Consider the following 16,034-nt stretch of genomic DNA (forward strand, 5'->3'; position numbering starts at 1 on the left):
CCAGAATCAAGTTAAGTAATTTTATGATTGTTATTATTTTAAAAATTTCTGTGAAAATTAATCAAGTTCTGTTTAAAGTTTGTCACCGTCAATCTGCTACTCTAAGCGTGCAAGTGGCATTTCTATCGTCTGACCTAACAGCAGAAGATAAACACGCCACGATAAGACCACGAGACATATTTCTGACACTCGCCAACTTCGTTAGAGCGACAAGTCAAATAATCTGATGGTGTGAGTACCGAAGGTCTGACAGTACGCACACCACACTCTGTAACAACTGTTCGGCCTAAATTTCACACCGAATATACTGAAGAACTTCCAAGCAGAGCTACAATTTACGCTTGGCACAAGGCCTTTGTCAAGAAGGGTTGTTCACTGCGACATGATAAATCACCACGTCGCCCACATTTGCCACATTTATTGTGCACGCAAAGTGGCCACACTGTTTGAGGCGCCATGTCGTGAATTGTGCGGCCACTCCCGTTAGAGGTTCGAGTCCTCCCTCGGGCAATAGTGTGTGTGTTGTTCTTAGCATAAGTTAGTTTAAGCAGTGTGTAAATCTATGGACCGATGTCCTCAGCAGTTTGGTCCCTTAGGAATTCACACACATTTGAACATTTTGTGTTGTGCATCTGCATATGCTTGAAAACTTTTCAATTCTGCAGATCGATGAAGACGACCCAGATGGGATAGCTTTTTTTATTTCTGCTGAAATTTTACAAGGGCATGAATTCAATTTTTGTGCTCTTTTTTTACTGTGTCCAACCTGTTTCAACATCGTATAGTTCAGGTGATGTCCCCAATATACACACCAGTTGTACTACAGGACATTCGAGCATGTTACAGGGATACGTTCTGGATGTGAAGTACTGGAAACTCCCTGTGCGCTACTACTATTCACTTCCAGATATAATGTAACAGCTACTGGATCAAAGCGCCTGATTATGGGTGTAGGAGCAGTAGCAGACAGTGACTGGTATGTGGTAATTGGGATCTAAAACGCGAAAAGAAACAGTTATTCGAAAAATACTATTAAAAATGAACAAGTGGTTTTTTGTTGTTAATGTAATGCCTCCTATGTTCCACTGCAGAAGTGTAAACAAAATATCTGTTATCGCAAATCGTGTGTTATTTCTTACTTCATAATCCCTTCATTACGAAGCAGCTCCATCAGTTACATGATTGCGCTGTAGTGACTACAAATACTATTACAAGCATGTTTTCTTCTTCCTGTAGAAGCCCACTGTACACAAATAACTGATGTACCCGGCATCATTGCAAGGCAGATGAAAAATCTTCCTCACAGGGACTCTGCTGTAACCGACTGGTCCTGCAATGGTGTGAAAGATGGAATACAGGACTTGCATGATCAGGAACTTTGTACTTTAAAACAAATAACAGGTATGGTTTTGTAATGTTATACCTAGCAATAAGTGCCAAGGTAAACTGAAACAGGTTGGAGACAATAGAAAAAGATGACAAAAAAGGAATTCATGCGTTTCTAAAATATCTGCACAAACGATAAATTGTGATTGCACAAAGTGGTGTCACTAACACATAGAAAGCTCAGAGATACCTGGATTCTTTTCTTTATAGTAATTTCATTCCCCAGTCCCAAATTTTGAGGGGAGGACTGTCAGCGGCACAATCCACCACTCTTCATTCGAGAGACTATAATGTGATTAAAAAAGATGAAACAACCTGAAAGACAGTGCACCACCTACTGTCCTCACGGAAGTTCGAGGTTTCCTCTACAATTAATCGCTTCCCAGATAGGTGGATTGGCAGTGAAGAGCCACCTCGCTCTCCAGACTCGACACCTCTGGATTTCTTTCTCTGGACATTTACTAAAGACCGTGTGTATGTTCCTTCCCGACCAAACAATTTAGCCGACTTGAAGAATCGAATCTATGGCACTGTTGCACAAGTTACGCCAGATATTCTGCAACGAGTGTGGGAAGAAACTGATTACCGATGGAATAATTGCCGCATAACAAACGCTAGTCACATAGAAACTAAATGACACTTGACACTTTATGTGAAACTTCTACATCTACATCTACATATACGTGATTACTCTGCTATTCACAATAAAGCGCCTGGCAGAGGGTTCAATGAACCACCTTCAAGCTGTCTCTCTACCGTTCCACTGTGGAACGGCACGCGGGAAAAACGAGCACTTAAATTTTTCTGTGCGAGCCCTGATTTCTCTTAATTTATCGTGATGATAATTTCTTCCTATGTAGGTGGGTGCCAACAGAACGTTTACGCCATCGGAGGATAAAACTGGTGATTGAAATTTCATGAGATGATCCCGTTTTCAACGAAAAACGCCTTTGTTCTAATGATTGCCATTCCAATTCAAGTATCATGTCTGTGGCACTATCTCCCCTATTTCACGATAATACAAAACGAGCTGTCTTTCTTTGTACTTTTTCGATGTCATCCGTCACTCCCACCTGATGCGGATCCCACACCGCACACCAATACTCCAGAATAGGGTGGACAAGCGTGGTGTAAGCACTCTCTTTAGTAGACCTGTTGCACCTTCTAAGTGTTCTGCCAATGAATCGTAGTCTTTTGTTTGCTCCACCCACAACATTATCTATGTGATCGTTCCAATTTAGGTTATTTGTAATTGTAATCTCTAAGTATTTAGTTGAATTTACAGCCTTCAGATTTGTGTGACTTAACGCGTAATCGAAATTTAGCTGACTTCTTTTAGTACTCATGTGAATAACTTCACAATTTTTCTTATTCAGGGTCAATCGCCACTTTTCACACCATACAGATATCTTATCTCAATCATTTTGCAAGTCAGTTTGATCATCTGATGACTATAAATGACGGTAAATGACAGAATTATCTGCAAACAATCTAAGACGGCTACTCAGATTGTCTCCTATGTCGTTAATACAGATCAAGAACAATAGAGGGCCTATAAGATTTCCTTGGGGAACGCCGGATATTACTTTTGTTTTACTCGATGACTTTCCGTCTGTTACCACGAACTGTGGCCTTTCTGACAGGAAATCACGAATCCAGTCGCACAACTGAGGCGATATTTCGTAGGCACCCAGTTTGGTTAGAAGACGCTTGTGAGGAACGGTGTCGAAAGCGTTCTGGAAATCTGAAAATATGGAATCAATGTGACATCCCCTGTCTATAGCACTTATTTCTTCATGAGTATAAAGAGGTAGTTGTGTTTCACAAGAACGACATTTTCTGAAACCGTGCTATGTGTCAATAAATCGTTTTCTTCGAGGTACTTCATAATGTTCGAATACAGTATATGTTCCAAAACCGTGCTGCAAATCGACGTTAGTGATATAGGCCTGTAATTCAGCAGATTACTCCTACTTCCATTTTTGGGTATTGGTGTGACTTGAGCAATTTTCCAGTCTTTAGGTACGGATATTTCTGTGAGCGAATGGTTGTATGTAATTGCTAAATATGGAGCTATTTTATCAGCATACACTGAGAGGAACCTGACTGGTATCCAATCTGGACCGGAGGCCTTGCCTTTATTAAGTGATTTAAGCTGCTTCGTTACTCTGAGGATATCTACTTCTATGTTTCTCATCTTGGCAGTTGTTCTTGATTGGAACTCAGGAATATTTAGTTCGTCTTCTTTGGGAAGGAGTTTCGGAATACCGTGTTTAATAAATCTGTTTTAGTGGCACTGTCATCAGTGACTTCACCGTTGTTATCGCGCAGTGAAGGTATTGATTGCGTCCTGCCACTGGTGTGCTTTATGTATGACCAGAATCTCTTTGGGTTTTCTGCAGACTTCGAGACAGAATTTCGTTGTGGAAATTATTAAAAGCGTTGAAGTACGCGCCATATTTCGGACTTCTGTAAAACTTTGCCAATATTAGGGATTTTGTGTTCTTTTTAATTTGGCATGCTTTTTTCGTTGCTTCTGCAACAACGAACTGACCTGTTTTGTGTACCATTGGGGATCAGTACCATCACTTATTAATTTATGTGTTCTTTATCTCTCAGTTGCTGTCGATACTATCTCTTTGAAAACATTCCACAACGTTTCTACACTAAACATGATCAGATCGGAAGGAGTGAAGACTGTCTCTTAAAAAGGCGTTAAGAACCTTTTTATCAGCTTTTTTAAATATATATACTTTGCGTTTTTTATGGTTTCAGGTGTTACGGTATTCAGCCTAGCAGCAACTGCCTTGTGGTCGCTAATCCCTGTATTCGTCACAATACTCACTATTTGTCCAGGATTATTTGTTGCTAAAAGGTCACGTATGCTTTCGCAACCATGTACGCTTCGAGTGGGCTTATGAACTAATTATTCAAAATAATTTTCTGAGAAAGCATTCGGTACAATTTCGGATGACGTTACGCCTGCCGCCGGCTTTAAGTGTATAATAATCGAGGGTAGATTAAACTCACCACCGACTATAATTGTATGAGCGGGGTACTTATTTGAAATGAGACTCAAGTTTTCTTTGAACTGTTCAGTAACTATATCTTCTGAGTCGGGGGATCGGTAAAACGATCCAATTAATAGTTTAGTCCGATTGTCAGATATAACCTCTACCCATACTATTTGACACGAGCAATCTACTTAATTTCGCTACAAGGCAAACTACCTCTGACAGCAATAAATACTCCAACACCAACAGTATTTAATCTATCGTTTCTGAACACTGTTAGATCTTTTCAAAAAAATTCGGATAAACTTTTTTCCGGCTTTAGCCAGCTCTCTATACCTACAACTATTTTGAACTTCATTGCTTTCAATTAGGGCTTGGAGCTCTGATTCTTTCCCAACATAGCTACAACAATTTGCAACTACAAAACAATCGTTTCTACAACTACCGTACTGTGCTTTACCTGCCCACTTTTAGACGGACGTCCCTTCAGTGGTTCCTTGAGACCCTCTAACCTAAAAAAAACCGCCCAGTCCCTTCCACACAGCCCCCGCTACCCGTGCAGCCGCCTGCTGTGTGTAGTGGTCTCCTGACCTATTAAGCAGAACCCGGGAACCTACCACCCGATGGCGCAAGTCAAGGAATCTGCAGCCTACACGGTCACAGAACCGCCTGAGTCTCTGATTCAGACCCTCCACTCGGCTCTGCACCAAAGGACCACAGTCGGTTCTATCGACGATGCTGCTGATGGTGAGCTCCGCCTTAATCTCGGAAGCAAGACGCCCGAAACCAGACAGAATCTCCTCCGATCCAAAGCGACACGCGTCATTGGTACCGACGTGAGACACCACCTGCAGTTGGCTGCACCATGTACTCTTCATGGCATCCGGAAGCACCCTTTCCGCATCCGGAATGACTCCCACCGGAATGCACACGGAGTGCACCCTGGCTTCCTTCCCCTTTGATAGCTACAAAGACACGTCTACCGATTCTGTAATTTATCTGAATTCATCCTGTATAGACAAGTAGCGGCACGTACGTAAATGTGGGGCATTACAAAAATAAAATGGCGAGACTGGGAGTGAGAAAGTCGGACAGCACTTGTGTTCTGCCACCTTAGCTGGTTGCCCTTACGCCGTTGCCCCACAGCTGGTGCCCTCGGGCGGTATTCTTCTGTTCGTCCTCCAACAGTTTTGAACCTCGACCTTTTGGATGTGCTTCTGATTCGCTTGACACTAAGTAGCTATAACACAGAAAAACTCTTCCCTTCCCTCTCTCTTTTTCTCTCTCTCTGCTATTATATCATTTCCCTGTTAAACAACTGCTACCTTCTCTTCTTGCTTAGTACACTGTTGTATCTCCACAGGTAAACTGATCAATAACCACGTATTCGAGCTTAATCGAATCTTGACAGAATTTAACTACTAAACACAGAAATCCAGTCTGGATGAGCTAATTAACTGTTAGAGCGTTGCCCCTATTTGTACTATACGTTGAACACATTTCTAGCCAAATTTAATCATATGGTAATATAGGCAGCAAATGATTGTATAAACTGAAAATTAACGCTATTGTATCCGAAGCTAATGGTTCGTGAAGAATTATAACAATACTTTAATCTCTTATTATTCGCATTTACACATTTAACCAATCCCGATTTTACAAAATTAGCCCACAAAAATTGTTGGTAACGGTAATTTCTATTAATCCAGTGAAGAATTAGTTCCGGAATTCTACTGAGATATACTGAATGTTACTGAGACCGTTTGCGGTTATTATACAGGATGGTTATAATGGAACTTTCGTTACTTGAACTATGAAAAACTAGGTACCGCAGGACAATGCTACTTTGTGAAAGCATGTATAAAGACATGCAGAAGAGAAACAACAAATAAACCAGTAAAAGAAACACATTTTACTGTCAATATAACAGGTTGAAATCTGATTACCTCGATGATTGGCCAATGATTCGGTTTTCTCCAAAGGTGTTACGGAGTAACCGAGATACACTATGTGCTAAAAAGTGTCCAGAAACCTGGGTGAAAATGATTTACAAGTACGTGGCGCCCTCCATCGGTAATACTGGAATTCAGTATGGTGTTGGCCCATCCTTAGCCTTGATGACAGCTTCCACTCTCGCAGGCATACATTCAGTCAGGTGCTGGAAGGTTTCTTGGTGAATGGCAGCTCATTCCTCAAGGAATGCTGCACTGAGGAGAGGTATCGATGTCGGTCGGTGAGATCTGACACGAAGTCGGCGTTCCAAAACATCTTATAGGTTCAAATGGTTCAAATGGCTCTGAGCACTATGGGACTTAACATCTGTGGTCATCAGTCCCCTAGAACTTAGAACTACTTAAACCTAACTAACCTAAGGACATCACACACACTCATGCCCGAGGTAGGATTCGAACCTCCGACCGTAGCAGTCGCGCGGTTCCGGACTGAGCGCCTAGAACTGCGAGACCACCGCGGCCGGCAAAACATGTTATAGGATTGAGGTGAGGACTGTGTAGGCCAGACCATTACAGGGATGTTACTGTCGTGTAACCACTCCGCCGCAGGCCGTGCTTTATGAACAGGTGCTCGATCATGTAGAAAGATTCAATCCCCAGCTCCGAATTGCTCTTCAACATCGGGAAGCAAGAAGGTGCTTAAAATATCAATGTAGGCATGTGTTGTGATAGTGCCAGGCAAAACAATAACGCGTGAGAAACACGACCACACCATAACACCACCGCCTCCGAATTTTACTGTTAGCACTGCACACGCTGGCAGACGACGTTCACCGGGCGTACACCATACCCACTCCATGTCATCGGACAGCCGCATTGTGTACCGTGATTCATCACTCCACACAACGTTTTTCCACTGTTAAATCGTGAATGTTTACGCTCCTTACACCAAGCGAGGCGACCTTTAGCATTTATCGCCGTGATGTGTGGTTTATGAGCAGCCCCTCGACCATGAAATCCAACAAGTTTTCTCCCCTCCTGCCTAACTGCAGGGGATCCTTATGCGGTTTGGAATTACTGTGCGATGGTCTGGATAGATGTATGCCTATTATACGTTACGACCCTATTCAACTTTCGGCCTGTACGCTTTTGTGCTATACGTGCCCCTTCATGTTTCCACTTCAGTATCACACCGGAAACAGTGGGCCTAGGGATGTTTAGGAGTGTGGAAATCTCGCTTACAGACGTATGACAAAAGTGACACCCAATCACCCGCCCACGTTCGAAGTCCGTGAGTTCCGCGGAGCGCCCCATTATGCTCTTTCACGATGTCTAATGACTACTGAGGTCGCTGGTATGGAGTACCCGGCAGTAGGTGTCAGCACAATGCACCTGATATGGAAAACATATGTTTTTGGGGGTTGTATTGTCTCTTGCAGCGGTCTCTCCGCGATATTTTCCGAAATTTTATAAACTATATAACTCAGTGCATATCTCGAAATATCTCTTCTTATCTTCCTGTAGTCATGTCATAGTTCATGAACCACGGGCAACGTATGAGTGGCCAAGTAAGTGGTCCTGACAGTCGGGATACCAGTTACTTTGGAATAAGGCTGGGCATCTCGGACATATTCTGAGTCCTGGTCACCTTTGTGCTCATACGGCAAAGACTATCAAACCCACCGGTTAGTCCCTCAGCCGTTAGGGGTAAAACCCAATGGGACTCGGGGCAAGTAAGGCTAGCAACCTGCTTCCCTGGTACTTTAAATATGATGCTGGCAACAATCAGAGCAAAATGCCTCAGACCTTTGGAGGTGACGGAGTCCCACCTCTAACTGACAAACCAGGAACTCCTAAGATACGACTTGGCAAACAAATGGTAATGAGATGGGGAGCTATTAATATCAATGGGTGCTACTCTGGGAAGAAGGTAGAGCTGGCAGAGGCTGCAAGTAAGATGGGGCTGGACGTTTTAGCTGTTAGTGACATCCGGATAAGGGGTGAGAAAGAAGAGGAAGTGGGAGAATACAAGGTCTACCTGTCAGGAGTCAAAGCAGGAATAGCACAATGGGGTGTGGGGATTTACATCAGGAAAGAAATGGAACCCAGCGTAGTTGCAATAAGGTATGTAAACGAACGACTGATGTGGATAGATTTGACAGTGTCTAGCAAGAAAATTAGGATTGTGTCAGTACATTCGCATTGTGAAGGGACAGATCAAGATAAGATGGATAGTTTTTATGAGGCACTCAGTGATATAGTTGTTAGACTAAAGGACAAGGACAGTGTTCTGCTCATGGGTGATTCTAACGCCAGGATTGGAAATCGAACAGAAGGGTATGAAAAGGTTATGGGTAAATTTGGAGAGGATATGGAGGCCAACAGGAACGGGAAACAACTCTTGGATTTCTGTGCCAGTATGGGCTTAGTAATCACATACTCCCTTTTTAAACATAAGAACATTCACCGGTATACTTGGGAAGGCAGGGGAACCAGATCTGTCATTGACTATATAATAACAGATCAGGAATTCAGGAAGGCTGTGAGGGACACACGTGTATTCAGGGGATTCTTTGATGACACTGATCATTATTTAATCTGCAGTGAAATTGGGATTGTCAGGCCAAAAGTGCAAGAGGTTAGGTCCATATGTAGGAGGATAAGAGTGGAGAAACTTCAGGATAAGGAAATCAGGCACAAGTACATAACAGCGATCTCAGAAAGGTACCAGTTAGTTGAATGTAGTCAATTACAGTCATTGGAAAGATATGGACAAGGTACAGGGACACAGTACTAGAAGTGGCTAAAGAATGTCTTGGAACAGTAATGTGTAAAAGTAGGATGAAGAAAACAGCTTGGTGGAATGATACAGTCAAGGCAGCCTGTAAAAGGAAAACGAAGGCGTATCAAAAATGGCTACATACCAGAACCCAGGTAGGCAGAGAAAGTTATGTTGAAGAAAGAAACAAAGCCAAACAGATAATTGCAGCATCCAAGAAGAAATCGTGGGAAGACTTTGGAAACAGGTTGGAGACTATGGGTCAAGCTGCTGGAAAACCATTCTGGAGTGTAATTAGCAGTCTTCGAAAGGGAGGTAAGAAGGAAATGACAAGCATTTTGGACAGGTCAGGAAAACTGCTGGTGAATCCTGTGGATGCCTTGGGCAGATGGAGGGAATATTTGGAAGAGTTGCTCAATGTAGGTGAAAATACGATCAGTAATGTTTCAGATTTCGAGGTAGAATGGGATAGGAATGATGATGGAAATAGGATCACATTTGAGGAAGTGGAAAAAATGGTCAATAGATTGCAGTGCAATAAAGCGGCTGGGGTGGATGAGATTAAGTCGGAACTCATCAAATACAGTGGAATGTCAGGTCTTAAATGGCTACACAGGATAATTGAAATGGCCTGGGAGTCGGGACAGGTTCCATCAGACTGGACAAAAGCAGTAATCACACCAATCTTTAAACGTGGAAACAGAAAAGATTGTAACAACTACAGAGGTATCTCTTTAATCAGCGTTGTGGGTATAATCTTCTCAGGTATTGTTGAAAGGAAAGTGCGAGTATTAGTTGAGGACCAATTGGATGAAAATCAGTGTGGGTTTAGGCCTCTTAGAGGTTGTCAGGACCAGATCTTTAGCTTACGGCAAATAATGGAGAAGTCTTATGAATGGAACAGGAAATTGTATCTATGCTTTATAGATCTAGAAAAGGCATATGGCCGGGTTCCTAGGAGGAAGTTATTGTCTGTTCTACAAGATTATGGAATAGGAGGCAAACTTTTGCAAGCAATTAAAGGTCTTTACATGGATAGTCAGGCAGCAGTTAGAGTTGACGGTAAATTGAGTTCATGGTTCAGAGTAGTTTCAGGGGTAAGACAAGGCTGCAACCTGTCTCCACTGTTGTTCATATTATTTATGGATCATATGTTGAAAACAATAGACTGGCTGGGTGAGATTAAGATATGTGAACACAAAATAAGCAGTCTTGCATATGCGGATGACTTAGTTGTGATGGCAGATTCGATTGAAAGTTTGCAAAGTAATATTTCAGAGCTAGATCAGAAATGTAAGGACTATGGTATGAAGATTAGCATCTCCAAAACGAAAGTAATGTCAGTGGGAAAGAAATATAAACGGATTGAGTGCCAAATAGGAGGAACAAAGTTAGAACAGGTGGACGGTTTCAAGTACTTAGGATGCATATTCTCACAGGATGGCAACATAGTGAAAGAACTGGAAGCGAGGTGTAGCAAAGCTAATGCAGTAAGCGCTCAGCTACGATCTACTCTCTTCTGCAAGAAGGAAGTCAGTACCAAGACTAAGTTATCTGCGCACCGTTCGATCTTTCGACCAACTTTGTTGTATGGGAGCGAAAGCTGGGTGGATTCAGGTTACCTTATCAACAATGTTGAGGTTACGGATATGAAAGTAGCTAGGATGATTGCAGGTACTAGTAGATGGGAACAATGGCAGGAGGGTGTCCACAATGAGGAAATCAAAGAAAAACTGGGAATGAACTCTATAGATGTAGCAGTCAGGGCGAACAGGCTTAGATGGTGGGGTCATGTTACACGCATGGGAGAAGCAAGGTTACCCAAGAGACTCATGGATTCAGCAGTAGAGGGTAGGAGGAGTCGGGGCAGACCGAGGAGAAGGTACCTGGATTCGGTTAAGAATGATTTTGAAGTAATAGGTTTAACATCAGAAGAGGCACCAATGTTAGCACTGAATAGGGGATCATGGAGGAACTGTATAAGAGGGGCTATGCTCCAGACTGAACGCTGAAAGGCATAATCAGTCTTAAATGATGATGATGATCTTACCGACTCCTAAAGTTTAATATACGATGATTATCAATGCAAAGTAGTTTCAAGCCCTATTATTCCCTGGAGCGTGCATTTACTCCATGGAATAGCTTCTCTGCTATCTATGTTTTTCTCTTATGAAAAGAATGATTCAGATCTTGCCGATTAGCCCTGTAAGAACGAAGATGTTTATGTATCTGTTGTTGAGCTAGTCGCCATCTTGATGAGATTCTGTATGAGAAGGAATTTAATACATGAATTAAACTAAAGTAAGTGTGTTTGTGTATTATTTAGCTGTTTATTATTGACAGTATCTGCTTACTACGCTGTGTTGCCCGGGATCAGTGGGGAACGTCTGATTTACACTGGACGAACCTGCCGTTTTGTATGCTCAAGATATCCAGCTTATTACTTTAAAAAAATGGGCTAACACGGTCTTACCAGCAGATCTCCGGTCTTCCCCATGCGATCACCGAAAGTCAATAATTATTACAAATGTTTTCAGGAGATCGACTGACAATTTTCGTCGCACCGACACTTCGAAATTGCTTCACTGCCTTATGGAATTTAAGTTAAGCTCAATTTAATCAGGATAGAACAGTATTGAACTGTGTGAATGTGATAAGCCTGCTTTGTGAATGAAAATTCCCTTAATATACGCATGTTTTTTACTATCCTGATCAGTGAAGCTAAATCAGGCCGGTGTGAGAGAGGTTTCTAAATTTTAGATCCCACAAAAAACATTAAAGAGTGTCCGGATGCTTTTGATCACATATTGTACTTCACGAGCAGTGTGAGGTGGAGCTCCATCGTGCATTAAAATAGCTCAGTTCAAAGTACCTTTCTGCCACAGAGCAGGGATCACATGTCGATGAAGCAGTTCTTCGCCGGCCACTGGTGGCCGAGCGGTTCTATGCGCTTCAGTCTGGAACCGCGTGACCGCTACGGTCGCAGGTTCGAATCCTGCCTTAGGTATGGATGTGTGTGATGTCCTTAGGTTAGTTAGGTTTAAGTAGTTCTTAGTTCTAGGGGACTGATGATCTCAGATGGTAAGTCCCATAGTGCTCAGAGCCATTTGAACCATTTTTGAAGCAGTTCTTCAAAGAAAAGTGGACAAATCACCAACTGTTCCGTAAAGCCATACAACATAATGACGAGTTTACTGTACAGGGGAACTCCATGAACATTGAAGTTTTTAGTGATAACATTTGACAATTGTTCACAGCACTTTTCAAATGGTGCACTATGACATGTTCAGCTGTTCAGCTGTCGTCACACGGCCTGTGCCACGGTTCAGCCCCCCCCCCCCCCCCCCCGCCCTCCCCGCCGTATATCTCAGGGAGAAAAAAAATATAGCACAGTCGGATGTTACTCTGTTAAGAAAATGACACTTAAGTCGATATTATGCAGGTTTGTAGCAGAGTCAGGAATGGAACTCTTTATGGCTGCTTAAAAATCCTCATTCGTCTTCCAAAACATTCAAAATATTCCGTACCCCTACGACTGCTGCCCACACCCCCTTTTCCCCACAAATTATCGTACGGGCGCTCTTGCGCTTGAGATCGTGTTAGCCTGGATCAGACGCTGTTTACAGCGCTCGGTTGTTATTGTCACGCGTCTGGGACCATCCATGAATTTAAAGGTGCTGACGTCACAGGCTACGGTGGAGCGTGATATTAAGTCTCACTCCAGATCGTCGTCCGATGAAAATCAAGTTTTTAACAGCACACAAGAAACTTCCTGGCAGATTAAAACTGTGTGTCCGACCGAGACTCGAACTCGGGACCTTTGCCTTTCGCGGGCAAGTGCTCTACCAACTGAGCTACCGAAGCACGACTCACGCCCTCACAACTTTACTTCTGCCAGTATCTCGTCTCCTACCTTCCAAACTTTACAGAAGCTCTTCTGCGAACCTTGCAGAACTAGCACTCCTGAAAGAAAGGATACTGCGCAGACATGGCTTAGCCACAGCCCGGGGGATGTTTCCAGAATGAGATTTTCACTCTGCAGCGGAGTGTGCGCTGATATGAAACTTCCTGGCAGATTAAAACTGTGTGCCCGACCGAGACTCGAACTCGGGATCTTTGCCTTTCGCGGGCAAGTGCTCTACCAACAACAGGAAATTACTTGTCTTAGCAGGAGACAGTATGTTAATGGTAACAGTACATGCAGTATTAGATTCGTTTGTTTACTTGTATGCTGTGCATGTCAGTATGTGGCTGAGGTGGAAGTGGGGTCTAAAAAAGAACGAGTGTTAATTTTTCAACTCCGGTCGGCAAACTGCCTCCCGTTTATTAAGAAAACATTTACAGATTGACCAAGCCGAGGTACATTACGTGAGTTTAGTGGCCCTAAAGCGCAAACAGATTGAGCCGGGGCTCGAAAAGTGCACGGAGGCAACCGGCCATTGCGTCTGATCTCGTAGGGGGCCTGTCAGTAAAAGAGAGCGATCCACACGCCTCGTCCGCGCAGCTCGGCGCGGTGGGGGCTCACAAGTGATCTTTTCTGATTGGCTGCTGTAGGAGCTCTGCCTAGGCAAGCGACGCTTCCCTAAGCGTCACCGCGTCAGCAGAAAGGTTGTTTGTTCGTCGAGCACGTGAAAAAGCCGTGGGATATAGGCACATACTGGAAAAATCTGATGTGTCGCCAACCCAGGGCCCGTTCACAGCTTTGTGAAGATCCATTGCCATCCATAGCTCACGCATTTAAAAAAAATTTCCCTTTTCTTTTATTGAAAATAAAGGACTCCCGTACTCAAGTTGTACCTGTACAATGCATATTTATCATTTCATTTCGTGCTATGCCCTTCGCACTCAGTTGTCCAATTCGAATGCACACATTTTATTAATTACTTGTATACTCATTTCATTCACGAGCCACGATCCGTGTGCACGGTGTCCATAATTGAAGTTCCAGATTCAAAGCGCTGTAGCAAGAGAACCATTCCTCAGAATGACGTCAAATTGCAACAGCATATTACTGACGTAGGAGGGGACATCGTGGAAGACAAAGAAAAAATAAAATTGGCCAGCGTATGGCGCTGTGCTGATCAACAGACGCGGGGCACGCGGCTGTTACACAGTTTGCGTCCGAGACTGTCTCCATGAATGATAGCGTGCTGTTAATGAAGTTCTTTTACAGGAACGGTGACTGTGCTCCAGTGGCCCCGTAGATTTTCTGGGCACTCAAGGGTGTGAACAAACGCACTGACGTCTGGTAAGAGACTGGAGAAAATTTTCACAAGATTCGAAGAGACACGTTCTTTTGAACTGCAATGTGGCAGAGGCAACAAAGCAGTTGATTCGACGTCTGTCGATGTGAGCCCAGCACTATTGGAGGGATCGTATGGTTGTATACAAACATGTTGTGAGCGTGGGATTAATCTGAGATGTACCCTTTACCCTGTGGCTCCTGCAAGATGCAATTTCCACCCCCACAATACTACAGAAGTCAGACAGACGCTCCTAACGTTCTAGAGAGAAATGCCTGAAAAACTTTCGGCAGTAAATATCTTCTGGAGTCGTCCACTGTAAGGAAATGACACAAAAATTCACAAAATTTCTTACGTAATTAGTGGGATACTTGGGTACTGGAGTAGTGCTAGTTAGTGTAAGAAAAACATGAAACTAACGAAAATTATTATTTATTTTGCAAAATGTCTGAGAAATCACAATGGCACTTTTAGTTATGAACTGAACACGTTATTTCCTGATTCTTTTCGGGATGTGAAGTTACCTCTCGAGGACAGGATTCGCTAATGAAATATCTATACAAAGTTTGTTATTGACTTGGCAGAATGGCTGAGAGCCGCGCCTACTCAACCTGAATAATTATCCTTTAGAATATCGCAAGGTACGGTCTAGGCTGTCGCATGTCAAATTCAGTGATGTGTACTGTTGTGGAGGAAATATGGGTCTCGCAATAGCTGTAGCGCATAGTGCCGTAAGCTGCGACGACTGCTGTCTGCGCCGCTCGCTGTTGACAAATAAGATAACTCTCGTTCTGTCTGGATTGACCTTCGCCAATCAAACTCTCCCTATCCCTTGATGAAGTCAAGGACTCCTATTCGCGCCTAGTCTAACTATTGGCGTGGTACACTGCTCAGATAACCAGTCCAACGCGATGCCACTCAAAATTCGCTTGCAGGCGTTTAACTATAACTCTGTCCGTTCACACCACACAATAAGTGTGGTGGCCAACACAGTGAACAACGCTTAATCGCAAGGACTCAATATAGAGTCGCACTTCGATTCGGTCTCAACAGAGGTGCTCTCCCAGTGAAGTACTGAGAAGAGACTTGTTCCTCGCTCTTTGAGTACACGTACAAGTGCGCACACTCTCGTTACGTGTTCTCGATCCAAGAGCGACAACGGAATGGTCCCTCTCCACACCAGACCCGAAGGGGTATATCTTTCGGTCACTTCCATTACTCCTTCAGCTCAAGGCGTCAGAAATATCGTCTGCCAATCAGCATTGCTCTTCTAAAACGGGAGAGTGACGTTTCGTTTAAGGCGACTAATCCTGAAATCTGTAGTATCGGCGTTTGGGGTTTGCTGTCTCCCTGTGAAAATCTCTGCTGCCACACAATGTAGCGAAATTTGCTTTTAAGCGGAACCTAGGGTCGTCCTTTCACTCGGGCAAACACTGTCTGCTCTACAGGCGGTCACCGGCCGACGTAGATGGGTTGGGACCGGCCTGCTGGCGTGCGGTTGCCTCTCTCGAACTAAAAGCTCCTGTGACCGTCTTATCTGGAATGTATGTGTGTATGCCAGCCTCGAGTATTTCAACCACGGAAGTTTGGGTTCGAATGAAGCATCTCGATGTGCGGAATATGATTGTGAGGGCAGAATATGTAAGCAATGAAAGTCAGG

At 43.5% G+C, this 16,034-nt stretch overlaps 1 non-coding gene across 1 annotated transcript; it reads right to left on the reverse strand.

The window, feature by feature from the left end:
• Positions 1 to 12,920: 12,920 nt before the first annotated feature.
• Positions 12,921 to 12,995, reverse strand: Trnas-cga. The gene has a single exon. It is a non-coding gene; the product is annotated as a tRNA-Ser (tRNA).
• Positions 12,996 to 16,034: the final 3,039 nt, after the last annotated feature.

The sequence above is a fragment of the Schistocerca piceifrons genome, chromosome 9, assembly GCF_021461385.2.
Source record: "Schistocerca piceifrons isolate TAMUIC-IGC-003096 chromosome 9, iqSchPice1.1, whole genome shotgun sequence".
Classification (NCBI taxonomy): domain Eukaryota; kingdom Metazoa; phylum Arthropoda; class Insecta; order Orthoptera; family Acrididae; genus Schistocerca; species Schistocerca piceifrons.